The following is a 15,859-nucleotide window of genomic DNA, read 5'->3' on the forward strand; positions in this document are numbered from 1 at the left end:
AACTGAGGGGCTGTGCTCTGTCTCTGAGCTCTTTCACTCAAGGCCAGTATTCTGCCACTTTGAACCACAGAGCCATTTCTGGTTTTCTAGTGGTTAATGGGAGATAAGAGTCTCACAGCCTTAACTGCCCCAGCTGGCTTTGAAAGGAGATTCTCCAATCTCAGCCTCCTGAACAGCGAGGATTACAATTGTGAGCCACTTGCACCAGGACCCATCACCTTTTTTTACTCGTACCAATCAGGATTACTCTGTACAAATACTCATTTGGTAAAACTCTAGTAGCTTATTTCCTCTGTCTGTTATTGCCAAAGCAATATCACTATCTTCCAGATTTTGTTATTATACAAACTCTGATTAAGTTATATTATTGTTCACTAAGTTTTAACAATTGTCATTGATACCTGATCATATATGAAATATGTAATACTTGCACAAATATGAATACATTAATACAGATATGAAATATATGGATAATTTAGTTTGCTATATGTATATACATAAGATGTAATAAACATGTGTTCTTTTTGTAGTAATAAGCTTTGACTTCAGTGATTAAAGCATCTTAGGCAGGTTCTTTTCTGCTAGAGTCATGCTTCCAGCTCTTTTGTGTGTGCTTATTTTGAAATAGGGTCTGATTCTTTGCCTGGGGCATGTTTGGACCATTCTCTTATTTATGTTTCCAGTAGTGGCTGGTACGCTCATTACAGCTAGCTTTCATGTGAAGATGGGGCTATGTAAACATTTTGGGGGGGTTGGTTAGGCTGAATTCTAATTATGATCTGCTTGATCACAGCATCTCACATAGCTGGAACAATAGCCTGTGTCACTGCTTCCAGCTACTCTTCTTTAAAAATTTAATTTTATTGTCGAGTTGATGTACAGAGGGGTTACAGCTATATATGTAAGGTAATGAGTACATTTTTTTGTCAAACATTGTTATCCTTCCCTAATTTTTCTTCCACTTTCCCTCCCCCTACGTCCCCTCCCAAGTTGTAAAGTTCATTTACAATGTATTGTCTGGTGAGTATCACTGTTACATTGTCTTTTGCTTCACCATTTTGTTGTTCCCTTTCCCATCCGTAATTCAGATAAATTTATATACAATACACAGGGCACTAAAATCACATAAAGCACCAAGGGATAAAACCATAGAGACAAAAAGAAAAAAATGAAAGAAAAAGAAATAACTTTAAAACATTACATTATGTTACGTTAAAAACAACATGTTTCCATATCTTGGAGTTCATTTCACTTAGCATCATCTTATATAGTCATATGTACACAAATGACCTACTCTTTTGAGATAGGGTCTCATGAACTCTTTTTTTCCCTACTTCTACAATTCTTACAAATTGTTTATCTTTTCATGGTTATGTTACTACTTGCTTCCCATTTATTTCCTATTACTCTGTGTATCTATCTCTATCATATACAGGAAACTAGTCTGACTACTGCCACTCAAATTTCTTAATTTCAGTCTTCATTAGTCTTTATTAAACTCTGGTGCTATTAGAGTGGTTATCTTTGCTTCTAGCAATGCCCTTTGCAGTGTCATTTGCAATGTGTATTCTCTCTTTAGAATTGGAAGCCTCAACTTTCCAGTGGTACTCTTCATCTTTAATTCTCATAAGAACAACCTGCTTGCAACTGGAAGATATGTTTTAAATGGAAATTGGCTTTAACTTAAAAATTACTCGAATTGAGGTTCCGGGAAGATGGCGGAGGAGAAGCTGGAATCTGAACAAGCTCTCACATAGAAAGCAGTTTTAGAGTTCCAGTGAACAGTCCTAAGCCAGAGAATCACACCAAGTGTGCCATCACAGGACAGAGAGTTAGACAAGAGAGGGAAAGCCAAGGCAAGAAGACACATCTGAGCGCTTGCCAGCAGCCGCCGCAGTGGTGGCGGCAGGGTCACGGCGGAGACCGCAGCTGGGGCCATACCTGAGCACTCACACAGAGAGTCTGGGACAAAGGAGCCAGACGCAGCGGGCGAGCGGATTCTACTCAATACCAGCAAGAACCGACAAGGAGCGAACATCTTCATCCTGCAGTTTGCAGACCAGAGACGACCCAGGATCCAAGACTCGGCGTGAGTAGAAGCCCGATGTCCTCACTCCTTCTCAGGGAGCAGAGGAGGGAAGGCCACACATCCCCCCCCAGCACCAGTGATCTCCATCTTGGATACCGACAAAGCTCGGAGGAGCTGCCAGCTCCAACTCAGGCCTTGGAATAAAACGAGTCATTTAGCAGGTCACAAGAACTTAACAGCGAAGTGACCTCACAGACTCAGCTCCATCCAGGGAAAAGTCACCCAGCTCAGGCGCCAGCCATTGGAGTGGCTTTCCTCACTGGGTAACCAGAGCCAGAGGCTGCCCCTCCCTCTAGCAGCCTCAACAATCAATTGAAAAACAGAAACCCTGAGAATGGCTTCAGGCTGGGCTCTATGAGTTTTTTCACAAAATAGCCCCAGGGAAAAGCTACTGATTGTTGAAAGGCCTCAACTCTACCCAGAACCTAGCCTCACCACTGCATCCCCCTCTATTGTGATTCTCAAAGCAGATCACCCTCCCATTAAACTAATCTGGGAGGGAGATCTCAAAATCTTGGGTAAAGCAGAGCATTTTTCTGCCTGTTCGAACAAACTGACTTAAGAAACCAATCAAGCCACAGGACCTCAAGCCACAGGACTCCAACAACAGGCTGGTTACAGACAAAAGGGAAATACAGGATTCTTCCCACCCCTCCCCCCAAAAAAAATCAAAGAACATTTTTTTTTCTTCTTCTTCTTTTTTTTTCTTTCTTTTTTTTTTTCTTTTTTTTTGGTATCTTATATATATAAAAATTTTTTTTTCCTTTTCTAAAAATTTTATTAATCTTTAATTTTTGTCTTTTTTGAAAAAATAATTGTTTTCCAGTAACTTTTTTTTTCCTCTTATAATTTTTATTTTAGGAATACGTGAATGTGCCTTTTCCTTTCTTTTCTTGTCATATTTCTCTTTTTCTTTCTTTCTTAACTATCTTTTTGTTTTTTGTCTAGCTCTACTGAACTTCTGATCTTTTTTCTCCCTTTCTTATCCTTTCCACCTTTTCTTCTCTTTTGATCTTCTTTATGTGACTTAACTTTTGTCCTGCACATCCTCAGATAAACCCATAGTTAACTAGTAGACCCTATCCCCCATTGTGTACACACTTAATCCACAAATTTATTACTCAATTCAAAACCTCTGAGACTTAAATTCCTTAATAGCAGTACTACCTCTTTATACCTATATAATATTTTAAGCATTTTTTTTAAGTTTTTCACTTCTCCTCTATATACTTACATTCCTCTCTAAATAGATGGTCTTTTAATCTCCATAATAATATTAATTTTTACGTTTCTATTTTTTTCTGGTCTCTTTTCATTTCCCTTTCCCTTTCTTCTTTTTCTCTGTCTCTCTACTTGCATCCTACCCAACCTATTTCCTGCATTGGGATTAGGACATAGTTAACTCTCCCTGTGCCTCCCCACACCAATCTATTCCTATTTTTTACCCACATCTCTCCCTAACCCTAATAATTTCCAGTTTTCCAAATTCTTCTCTGCAGTTCGAAGCCCATAAACATATAGTTGTTTGATGTTGAATAGATGTATCTGTTGAAATAGATTGTATCTGCAGACTATTGACTGTACAAATGCAAACTTTGATTGATGGTTGCCTTAAGATAGTGTTCTAGCACAAAACTGGTGCTATTTTCATCTCAAATGGGCAGAGTAAACCGGAAAAACACAAGAAAAATGGCAAATCCGGATATCTCAATTTCCAATCTTGATAATCAGGGGTCAGAACAGATAAGGAATAATCCAGAGGAGAGTTCCCAAATAGCTCTACAAACATTGCTGGCAAACATGATAAATGAGAAGTTTGACAACTTACAAAGGACTCTGTATGAGCGTGAAAGGGAGAGAGAGGAGGCATCCCAAAAGCTTATACAGGAATATCAAAAGCATGAGGAAGCTACTCAAAAACTGATACAGGATTTGCATGAACAAGTTGAGAATACTTAAAGAGAAAGGGAGGAATGGCGTGAGCAGGCTGAGAACACTCAAAGAGAACTGCAGGAATCCCACGAACGGCAGGAAAGAGAACTACAGGAATCCCATGAACGGGAGGAAGCTAATCAAAGAGTAATACAGGAATTGAGAGACCAGGTAGAGAATACACAAAGATCACTAAAGGCATTCATGGAATCCATTAACAAAGAGCTGAAGGAAGTCAGGGAGACCACAAAGGGAATGCTGAATGGAACCCAACAGAAGGAATGGGAGCCCAAAGAAACCATAACCAATCAACTAAGTGATTTGAGAACAAACACTGAACACCAAATTAAGGAAGTAAAGAAATTCATACAAGACCTAAAACAGACCTTCAACAAAGAACTTGAAGCCATCAAAGCTGACCAATTAGAAGGAAAAGAGATAAAACACGAAGTGGAGAGTCTTGACAGCAGGTTAGACCATGCAGAAGATCGAATCTCAGGGATTGAAGACAGCCTAGATATTATAGAGAAAGAACATACAAACATCCAAGACAAGTCCAAGAAATATGAGAGATCTATCCAACACCTGGAAGACACCATCAGAAGGCCTGATCTAAGGATAATGGGTGTAGAGGAGCACCTAGAAACTGAAGTTAATGGTCTAGGAAATTTGTTTAACAGGATCCTAGCAGAGAACTTCCCAAACATACAAAAAGATAGGCCTATTCAGATACAAGAAGCTTTTAGAACCCCAAATAGACCAGACCAAAATAGGACATCCCACCGCCACATTATAATCCACACAGGATCAACTCAGACCAAGGAAAAGATCCTTAAAGTTGTCAAGGAGAAAAGATTAATCACCGATAAAGGGAAACCAATTAGAATCACCTCAGATTTCTCAGCAGAGACAATCAAAGCAAGAAGAGCCTGGAATGATGTATGCCATGCCTTAAAAACAAACAACTATCAACCAAGAATACTGTACCCAGCTAAACTCTCCTTCATAACTGAAGGCCAAATAAAAACCTTCCATAGCAAAGAAAAATTGAAACAATACATCTCCACCAAACCAGCCCTACAAAAGATTCTTAAAGATGTCCTACACATAGAAAACCAACAAGACCGCAATAAAGGCCAAGAAACTGCACCCAAACTGAGAATCCAAGAGCCATAGGAAGAACCCAGTTTTTGCAGCCCCCAAGAAGGTGGATAACATGGCAGGAACTCCCAAATACCTCTCAGTCCTATCTCATAACGTTAACAGACTGAACTCTCCAATTAAGCGACATAGACTGTCTAGTTGGATTAAAAAACAAGACCCTTCTATCTGCTGCCTGCAGGAGTCACATCTTGCCCGTAAAAACTAACACATTTTCAATGTTAAAGGCTGGAATAAAACCTACCAAGCAAATGGCCCCCATAAACAGGCGGGAGTTGCAATCCTAATATCAGATAAAATAGACTTCAAATTAAAATTCGTGAGAAGAGATAAAGAAGGTCACTACATACTAATTAAAGGATCTCTCCTTCAGGAGGATATTACAATTCTAAATATCTATTTGCCAAACAATGGAGCACCCAAATTTATCAAAGAAACACTACTTTCCCTCAAATCCCATATTGATCCAAAGATATTAATTGTTGGGGATTTTAACACACCACTCTCCTCACTAGATAGATCAACTCGGCAAAAACTCAACAGAGAAACCGCAGATCTAAACAGCTGCATAGATCAACTAGACTTAACAGACATCTACCGAACATTTCACCCAGCAGCATCAGAATACACGTTTTTCTCAGCAGCACATGGAACGTTTTCTAAAATAGACCACATTTTAGGCCACAAAGCAAACTTGTCTAAATTCAGAAACATTGAAGTTATACCTTGCATCCTCTCTGACCACAAGGGAATAAAATAAGAACTCAACACCAAAAGCCACCAAAGAAAGTCCGGCATCACATGGAGGCTGAACAACACACTGCTGAATCATGAGTGGGTCATGGAAGAGATTAGAAAGGAAATTCAAATGTTCATGCTATTCAACAAAAATGAACACACAAATTACCAGCTCCTCTGGGACAAAGCAAAGGCAGTACTCAGAGGCAAGTTTATAGCTCTGAGCTCCTACATCAACAAATTGGAGAGATCTGAAACTAACAATTTAATGACACATCTAAACCTCCTTGACAAAGAGCAGCAAGATAAACCCCAATCCAGTAGACGGAAAGAAATAATCAAAATTAAATCAGAATTAAATGAATTAGAATCCAAAAAAACTATAGAAAGAATCAACAAAACAAAGAGTTGGTTCTTCGAAAAACTTAACAAAATTGACAGACCTTTAGCAAATCTTATCAGAAAAAGAAGAGAACACACCCAAATTAATAAACTCAGAGATGAGAATGGAAACATCACCACGGAAACAACCAAGATTCAGAACATTATAAGGGAATACTTCTCAAAACTTTATAGAAAGGAAATTCAAATGTTCATGCTATTCAACAAAAATGAACACACAAATTACCAGCTCCTCTGGGACAAAGCAAAGGCAGTACTCAGAGGCAAGTTTATAGCTCTGAGCTCCTACATCAACAAATTGGAGAGATCTGAAACTAACAATTTAATGACACATCTAAACCTCCTTGACAAAGAGCAGCAAGATAAACCCCAATCCAGTAGACGGAAAGAAATAATCAAAATTAAATCAGAATTAAATGAATTAGAATCCAAAAAAACTATAGAAAGAATCAACAAAACAAAGAGTTGGTTCTTCGAAAAACTTAACAAAATTGACAGACCTTTAGCAAATCTTATCAGAAAAAGAAGAGAACACACCCAAATTAATAAACTCAGAGATGAGAATGGAAACATCACCACGGAAACAACCAAGATTCAGAACATTATAAGGGAATACTTCTCAAATACTAAGTTTGAGAACTTGACAGAAATGGACCTTTTCCTAGCAAATATTGACATGCCAAAACTAAACCAAGATGAGTTAAACTATCTTAACAGGCCCATATCAAGCTTTGAAATAGAAACAACAATAAGAGACCTCCCAGCTAAGAAAATTCCAGGACCAGATGGTTTTACAGCGGAATTTTACAAGGCCTTCAAAGCAGAGCTCACACCAATTCTCCTCCAACTCTTCAATGAAATTGAAAGAGAAAGCTCACTACTGAACACATTCTATGAAGCCATCATAACCCTCATCCCAAAACCAGGCAGGGACTCATCAAAGAAAGAGAACTATAGACCCATTTCTTTGATGAACATTGATGCAAAACTTCTCAACAAAATTTTGGCCAATCGACTTCAACAATTCATCCAAAAAATCATACACCACGATCAAACAGGATTCATTTCAGGGATGCAAAGCTGGTTCAATATATGCAAATCAATTAATATTATTCATCACATCAACAGGAGCAAGAATTAGAATCACATGGTTATCTCAATAGATGCAGAAAAAGCATTCGACAAGATCCAACACCCCTTCATGATGAAGGTTTTGGAAAAATTAGGAATCCATGGAACATTCCTCAATACAATAAAGGCTGTATATGACAAACCTACAGCCAGCATTATATTCAATGGTGAAAAACGAAAACCATTTATTTCCTCTTAACTCAGGAACAAGACAAGGATGCCCACGCTCTCCACTTCTCTTCAATCTAGTATTAGAATGCCTAGCTACAGCAATAAGACAAGATGCAGACATAAAGGGGATCCAAATAGGGAAAGAAGAAATAAAACTCTCCTTCTTTGCAAATGACATGATCTTGTATTTAAAGAATCCCATAGACTCTACTCCCAAATTACTCAAGCTGATTCAAAACTTTGGCTAAGTAGCAGGTTATAAATTAACCCCCAAAAATCAATGGCTTTCTGTATGCCAACAATGAGAAAAGTGTGGCTGAAATTAGGAAAGCAACTCCATTTGTAATAGCCCCACAAAAAATAAAATACCTAGGAATTAACTTAACTAAAGAAGTGAAGGACCTCTATGATGAAAACTTTAAAATCTTGAAAAAGGAAATCAACACAGAACTTAAAAAATGGCAAAACCTCCCATGCTCCTGGATTGGAAAGATTAACATTGTGAAAATGGCAATACTTCCCAAGGCTATCTACAAATTCAATGCAAAACCTATCAAAATTCCAACCTCATTCTTCAAGGAAATAGAAGAGGCAATCCAAAAATTCATATGGAACAATAAAAGTCCCCGAATAGCAAAAACGCTCCTCAACGGATAGAACACTGCTGGAGGAATATCAATACCAAATTTCAAACTCTACTATAAAGCCATAGTAATCAAAACAGCTTGGTATTGGCATAAGAACAGACCTCAGGACCAATGGAATAGAATTGAAAACCCAGAAATGAACCCACAGACCTATAACCATCTAATCTTCGATAAGGGAACTAAAACAATAGAATGGAAGAAAGACAGCCTCTTCAGTAAATGGTGCTGGCAAAATTGGTTAACTACATGTAGAAAACTTAAGCTAGATCCTTATATATCACCCTGCACCAGAATCAACTCCAAATGGATCAAAGACCTTGAACTCAAAGCAGACACTCTGAAAACATTACAGGATAGAATAGGAGAAACCCTAGGTTTCCTTGGCTCAGGCCGAAATTTTTTGAATAGAGACCCGGAAACACAACAAATCAAAGAAAGGTTGGACAAATGGGATTGCATGAAGTTGCAGAGCTTCTGCAGGGCAAATGACATAGCTAGCAAGATCAATAGAAAGCCCACGGATTGGGAGAAGATTTTTACTAGCCATACAACGGACAAGGGTCTCATATCTAAAATATACTTGGAACTCAGAAAATTAAACCCCCCAACAACAAATCCTCAAAGAAACAACTGCCTAATAAATAAGTGGGTGAAAGACTTAAAGAGAAACTTCTCTGAAGAAGAAAGAAGGATGGCCAATAGACACATGAAGAAATGTTCAACATCCCTAGCCATAAAAGAAATGCAAATCAAAACAACATTGAGATATCACCTCACTCCAGTTAGAACGGCAAAAATCAAGAACTCTAACAACAATAGATGCTGGAGGGGATGTGGACAGAAAGGAACCTTACTTCATCGTTGGTGGGAATGTAAACTTGTTCAACCACTTTGGAAAGCAGTATGGAGGTTCCTCAAAAGACTTCACATAGAACTCCCCTATGACCCAGCAATCCCACTTTTGGGCCTTTACCCAAATGTTCACAAACAAGACCACACTAAAGCTACCAGCACAACAATGTTTATTGCAGCATTATTTACCATAGCTAAGACATGGAACCAACCCAGATGCCCCTCAGTAGATGAATGGATCAAGAAAATGTGGTTTATATACACAATGGAATTCTATGCCTCCATCAGAAAGAATGACATTGCCCCATTTGTTAGGAAATGGAAAGGCTTGGAAAAAATGATATTAAGTGAAGTAAGCCAGGCCCAAAGAAACATAGGTCCCATGGTTTCCCTTATTTGCAATATCTAGTATATGTATGAGTCAAGTGGAAAAGGTCAGATAATGTGCTGTCAGGAAAATGAACCCTTAGATATGTATTTTAATGTTTTTTTCTTTCATGCATGTGTTTCTAATGCATTTATAAGATTATCTCTTTGTTGCTTTGTATGTCCCTCCCCCACACTATAACCCCTGCTTTCACTATATTTTGATGTCAGTATAACTTGTGGAGGAGACGGAGGAAAATCCAGTTGTTTAAGGATACAGGTGGACCTGTTGCAACAATGAGAAGTACAAGTTGTCAGGTCCAAAACCAGCTTTACAACGTCGGTGGGGGGTGGGGGGGAAGGTGGGCATGGAGAAGGATTGGGATTGGGGGGGAGGGGGGATGCTGGGAAGGGATGTGAAGGGTAAACCAAAGGAGGAGGCTGCAATGCTTGGTAAGAAATGTACGCATTATCCTGCCCATGTAATTGTAACCCCTCTGTACAGTATGTTCACAAATAAAATTAAATTAAATTAAAAAAATTACTGGAATTGACATAATAATCAGTAAAGAAATATTCAGGAACAGAAGATATCTGTCAATCCACATTCAAATTCAGGTTCAAACACACATTAGTTCTATGAGCGTTTTAAATGCTGATGAATTCCAAATGAGACTGAGTGTTAAAGACACTGTGGGAGATGCAAGATGTTTATGCGCGAGTCTTTGTGATGTTGTCTTTAACATTTTTAGTATTTGGATATTTTTCTTCATTTATTTATCTTCCATGAAACAATAATATGGATAGATTTTAAACCTAGTAAGTCACTATATTGTTTATTCTAGCAGGAATAAAAATTCAGTTTCTTATTTCTTGGTTTTCACGATAGCTGTGAGCTTCTGCCTGAGATAAAATTAGGTAGTAGAAAGTGGACAATACTGGCCACAGAGTGAATGCTCATTTTTAACTTTTTTCTTGTCTTTGTTCTCCTTGTATACTCAGCATTACTCTAGTTCAACCCTCTACAACATTACTGCTGTTAAACCTTCCTAGATTCATACTACGAAGTACATGCATTCTATATATTAAACACACATGGTTTTCAGAATGTAACTATTGCATCAAGTAGTTGAATTCATTTCTATGACTGTCTATTCACTAAATGATTCACTGTGTTACATACTAGTAGTATCTCTATGAACTTGTTTAATATAGCTCTGTCTACCTCATTATTCTCAATGTCAAATCATAATCACCTTACATTAATTGAAATCATCTGGTGATTGTTTATAAAAGTGCAGATGATTAAAGTTTATTTTAAAAGTAGTGAATCAATTTCTACTGAAATATGTCATAATCTATATTTTTCATAAATGTCTTAAGACAGTTCTGATATATAATTTGATTAAGAAATCCTGACATTGAAAAAATATCTGACTGGTACCAGTTTTTCTTACCAGCATCCCATTTTATCTATTCTTGTATGATTAAGTATAATTTATAATTTTTTCAATGTTATAACTATGTTAAGATTTCACCTAAACAACTGGTGGGTTATACCTGTAATCCTAGCTACTCAGGAGGCTGTAGCTGAGGAATGAGGTTCGAAGCCAGGCCAGGAAAAAAAATTACTTTAGCGTTTATCTATAATTAACCAGCAAAATGCTAGGTTGGAAGAGAGGCTCAAGTAGTAAGATGTCAGCCATGAGCATAAAAACCAAGTGAGAGTAACAAGCCTTTTGTTTATTTAAGTCCAGGTACCAACACACACACACACATACGAGAGAGAGAGAGAGAGAGAGAGAGAGAGAGAGAGAGAGAGAGAGCGAGACAGAGACAGACAGGGACAGATAGAGAAAGAGGGAGAGAGAGAGAAAGTCAAAGAAAAAAGGAGGAGGAAGAAGACAAAAGGCTACAATGCTTGATAAGAAATGTACTCATTATCTTGCCCATGTAATTGTAACCCCTCTGTACAGTATTTTCACAATAAAAAAATAAAAATTAAAAAAAATAAAGTAAATGGGCTGAGAAGGTGGCTCAGTGGCAGAGCGCTTGCCTTGCATGCATGAGGCCCTGGGTTCGATTCCTCAGCACCACATAAGCAAAAAGAAAAAAGCTGGAAGTAGTGCTATGGCTCAAGTGGTTGAGCGCTAGCCTTGAGTTGAAGAGCTGAGGGACAGCACCCAGGCCCAGAGTTCAGGCCCCACGACCGGACCCAAAAATAAATAAATAAATAAAGTAATAAAAAAAAAAAGAGCAAGAGAAAAAAAGAAAGATGAGAGACTTTCAGTGAATAAAAATTATTATTTTTTCCAATTGAATGATTTTTTTTAGTGTTCAATTTACATTATCACCAAGGACTTACAAAAATATCTTTCTCTGACATCGTCTCTATGACCCAGACATACAATTTTCTAAAACATCAAGATGCCACAAGTTGCACATGTCTTATAAGAAAATTTTTCAGACTTCAAACCTGTTTATTCACTGTCACTTTGAATTGTTGATTGAAATTATTATATCTCTAAATCTCTGAAGATGTTTCCATCTATTGTAATTGTAGTCAACAAAATTGTATTTTCATTCTATTAAATGTTTGACTCATTTCAATTCTACTCCTCTAGTGTTTACTTCATAAGCCTCTAGCGTTTACTTCAATTTGTTGCGGGGAACATCCTGTGAGAACATGGAGAGAGAAAGTGCAACGTTGCTGTCAGCGTTTGTTCTCATAGGACTCACACACTGACCATAGTGGAAAATCCCTTTGTTCCTATAGCTCCTGGGGGTGTACGTGGTCACTGTCATGGGAACCTCAGTGTGACTGTCTTATCTGCAAAGGCCCTTACCTTCACATCCCCATGTACTTCTTCCTTGGGAGCCTTTGTGGACGCAACTGTATCATTGGTTGTGATTCCAAAGATGCTGGGTAACTTCTTAGCGAAAATTAACACCATTTCTCTGCACCAATGCATGATACAATAAAAAAGTTAATCGCAGTACAACTACGGAATGTTTTCTTTTGGCAGCCATGGCTTATGATCGCTATGCTACCATATGCAATCCCTTACACTATCTAGTGATAATGATAATGACCAATAAACTATGCATCCATTTTGTAGCCTCTTCATTTGTTGGTGGGCTTCTGCATGCTTTACTTCATGAAGGTTTTTTTGTTGTTGTTGAGATTAACCTTCTGTAATTGCAATGCAATACGTCACTTTTATTGTGACATTATATTATTGTTTAAAATCTCCCATATTGATCCTTCTATATACTTTTTTTTTGTTTTTCTGGGTCAATTCAGGTGTTTACTATTCTGAGTGTTTTTGTCTCGTTTACATTTGTTCTCTTTACCATCTTAAAGTAGAAAGCGAGAAAAGCCTTTCCTACGTGTGGGACAAAACTCTTCTCTGCCTCTTTATACTATGGGCCCCTTTTCTTCATGTATGTGCATCCTGCTTCTTAGGACATGGTGGACACTCTGTTTTACACTGTCATAATTCCTGTGTTAAATCCCATTATCTACAGTCTGAGAAATAAGCAAGTCATAGATTCAGTGACAAATCTTGAAAAGTAATAATGCTCAATAGGAAATGGACTCATTACCTTGCTTGTGTAACTATAACCCCTCTGTACAGTATCTTTACAATAAAATATATATTAAAAAAAGAAATGTCTAAAACTGGATCATAATCTATTCAGGTGGATAAAATCCACAAAATCATGGTTGGAGGCAGTTCCTGGTAAAATAGCCTGTGAGACTATGTCTCTAAAATAACTAGCAAAAAGCAGCGAATGAGTTAAGCCCCAAGCCAGAGAGGACATATTTCTACCTCTTCTCTTTAAAAAACAAAACAGCTTTTAAAAAAACAAAACAGCTTTTTTGTTTCTTTGTTCCTCCATTGTAACTGTTGGTTAGCAAAAATTTTCAATAGATGTCAGAATAAACTGGTAGAGCTAACTAGGTGCATGTTTGGAATTTGTGCTGCAATTTTCATGATAACTTTAAGCTAATATTATTTTCCAAAATAAAATTGAAATTATGATAGAAGAATTGCTACAAAATTATTCAAAATTAAGCTCTCAGAAGAGTATCATTTATATATAAGCTATTTATTTTCCCAAACATACCAGAAATGTCACTTGTGCAGGAAAATAGGGATGTACAATAGAACATTAGGTATTAAAATTGAATTGTTTGTAGAGACTTTATCTTTACAAATTCACATTCTGTAAAACCCTATGGAACAATTTAAAGTTTCTGTAAATTGCCCAAGTCTGCAATGCCCAGTAGAATGGTTTCCCTTTGTCCTAAAGGAGCCCACTGTCCTTAGGGAGTTCAGTTCTCATATGACTTTTGGCAAAAGTAAATGATAGTGCAATTGGCTGGGTTTTATTCTGAAGACATATTTATAAAATAACATTTCTTCAGTTTGTGAAATGAAGTTTCCAAAATGTACAGATGTGATCATTGTTTTCTACGACTTTATCATGGCTGTTCTATGACTTGTATGGATTATCTCTTTATAAGGACAAATGCTTTTACATTTCCTTACCATTTCTTCTAAGGTATGAAAATAATTTCTAACATATTCTTTTTTGCACAGAAAGTTAATTGTTTTGCTAATTCTTAGTGATGTAAGATTGTGTTTCCAAGATACTCCAATTAACAAGTGGAAAGGAAAATTATTAATGAATTATATCTGTATTTATTAGGAAAGAACTGATATGTCAGCAATAGATAGCTAGAAAATTGATTTGTTCCTCGTAATTGTATTTTATTGTTTTTCAACCTAACTATAATGAACTTATAAAATAGATATATGGTACCAGAGCATTAATTTAAAGCTTAGTTTAATATTTCAACCATAACTTTTCTCACAAAAATGTCTTTCTTTTGATTCTGATTAGAAAGACACATTCTTTTTAATCAAATGCATGTTATGGTTAAGACTCTTAAGGTATAAGGTATAAGGCAACATTCTTCATAGAGATTATTTTACTTCCCTCTTGGTTTTCTTACTTTTTTTAAATTGTGAACATACTGTACAGAGGGGTTACAATTACATGGGCAAGATAATGAGTACATTTCTTATCAAGCATTGTAGCCTCCTCCTTTGTTTCTCCTTCCCATCCCTTCTCATCCACCCCCCCGCCCCCCCCCCCCCCCCCCCCCGTCCCCTGCCCGCCCCCCCCCCACCAAAGTTCTAAAGTTCGTTTTTGACATAACGACTTGAACATCTCATTGTTGCAACGGATCCACCTGTATCCCTATTTAAACGATTTGTTTTTCCCCTTCCTCTCCACAAATTATACCGACATCAAATACAGTGAAAGCAGGGGTTATACCATGGGGGAGAGACATACAAAGCAACAAAGAAATAATAAACGTGTTAGAAACAATCGCATGAAAAAAAGAAAACATTTGAATACATATCTTAGGGTTCATTTCCCTAACATCAACTTATCTGACCTTTTCTGCTTGACTCAGACATATACTAGATATTGCAAATAAGGGAAACCATGGGACCTATGTTTCTTTGGCCTGGCTTACTTCACTTAATATAATTTTTTCCAAGTCTTTCCATTTCCTAACAAATGAGGCAATGTCATTCTTTCTGATGGAGGCATAGAATTCCATTGTGTATATATACCACATTTGCTTTTGTTTACTTTTTAAATTTTTTTTGTTGCTATTCTGTGCACCAGTGCCAGGGCTTGAACTCAGGCCCTAGGCATTGTCCTTCAGCTTTTTCCTTCAAGGTTGGCACACTTTACCATTTGAGCCACAGCTTCACTTCTGGCTTCTTGATGTTAATTGGATATAAGTTTCACTGTCTATTTGTATAGTCTGATTTAGAATGCAGTCTTAACATTTTTCTGATAAAAGATGATTGTTGAGAGAAAAGCAATTGCAAGTCATTCTGTGCATGGATATATCCAAGATTAATTGAATTGGGTCATTTGGAAAATGGCACAGATTACAGTGATCAGAAATGCTGGAAACTATTTGAAATATGCAGTTCAGAGGAAAACTCACCACGCTGAAATCGTTCAGGCTTTTTAGGGTATTGAACTATTGTTCTCTCTGGGAATTTTAGTTTCTGTCATTGTGTCTGAGGCCACCATCTATTCCCTGACAACAAATCTCCAAGACTCAGGAAATAATTCTCTCTTAGATCACTTGGCAGGAAATGAACTTATTGAATGAATATTGATACTAACATAAAAACTGAGGACTGTGGGAAAATCAGATATAAAAATAGGCAAGAATAAAACAAATAAAATCAGCCACTGAGCAGGAAAAAACAAACAAATGAAAAATCAAAGAATATTTGTTAACACCAGCTCAGTGAAATCTGCTGTTAGC

The sequence above is a fragment of the Dipodomys spectabilis genome, unplaced genomic scaffold (assembly GCF_019054845.1).
Source record: "Dipodomys spectabilis isolate Male_0828 unplaced genomic scaffold, ASM1905484v1 ptg000032l, whole genome shotgun sequence".
Taxonomy (NCBI): domain Eukaryota; kingdom Metazoa; phylum Chordata; class Mammalia; order Rodentia; family Heteromyidae; genus Dipodomys; species Dipodomys spectabilis.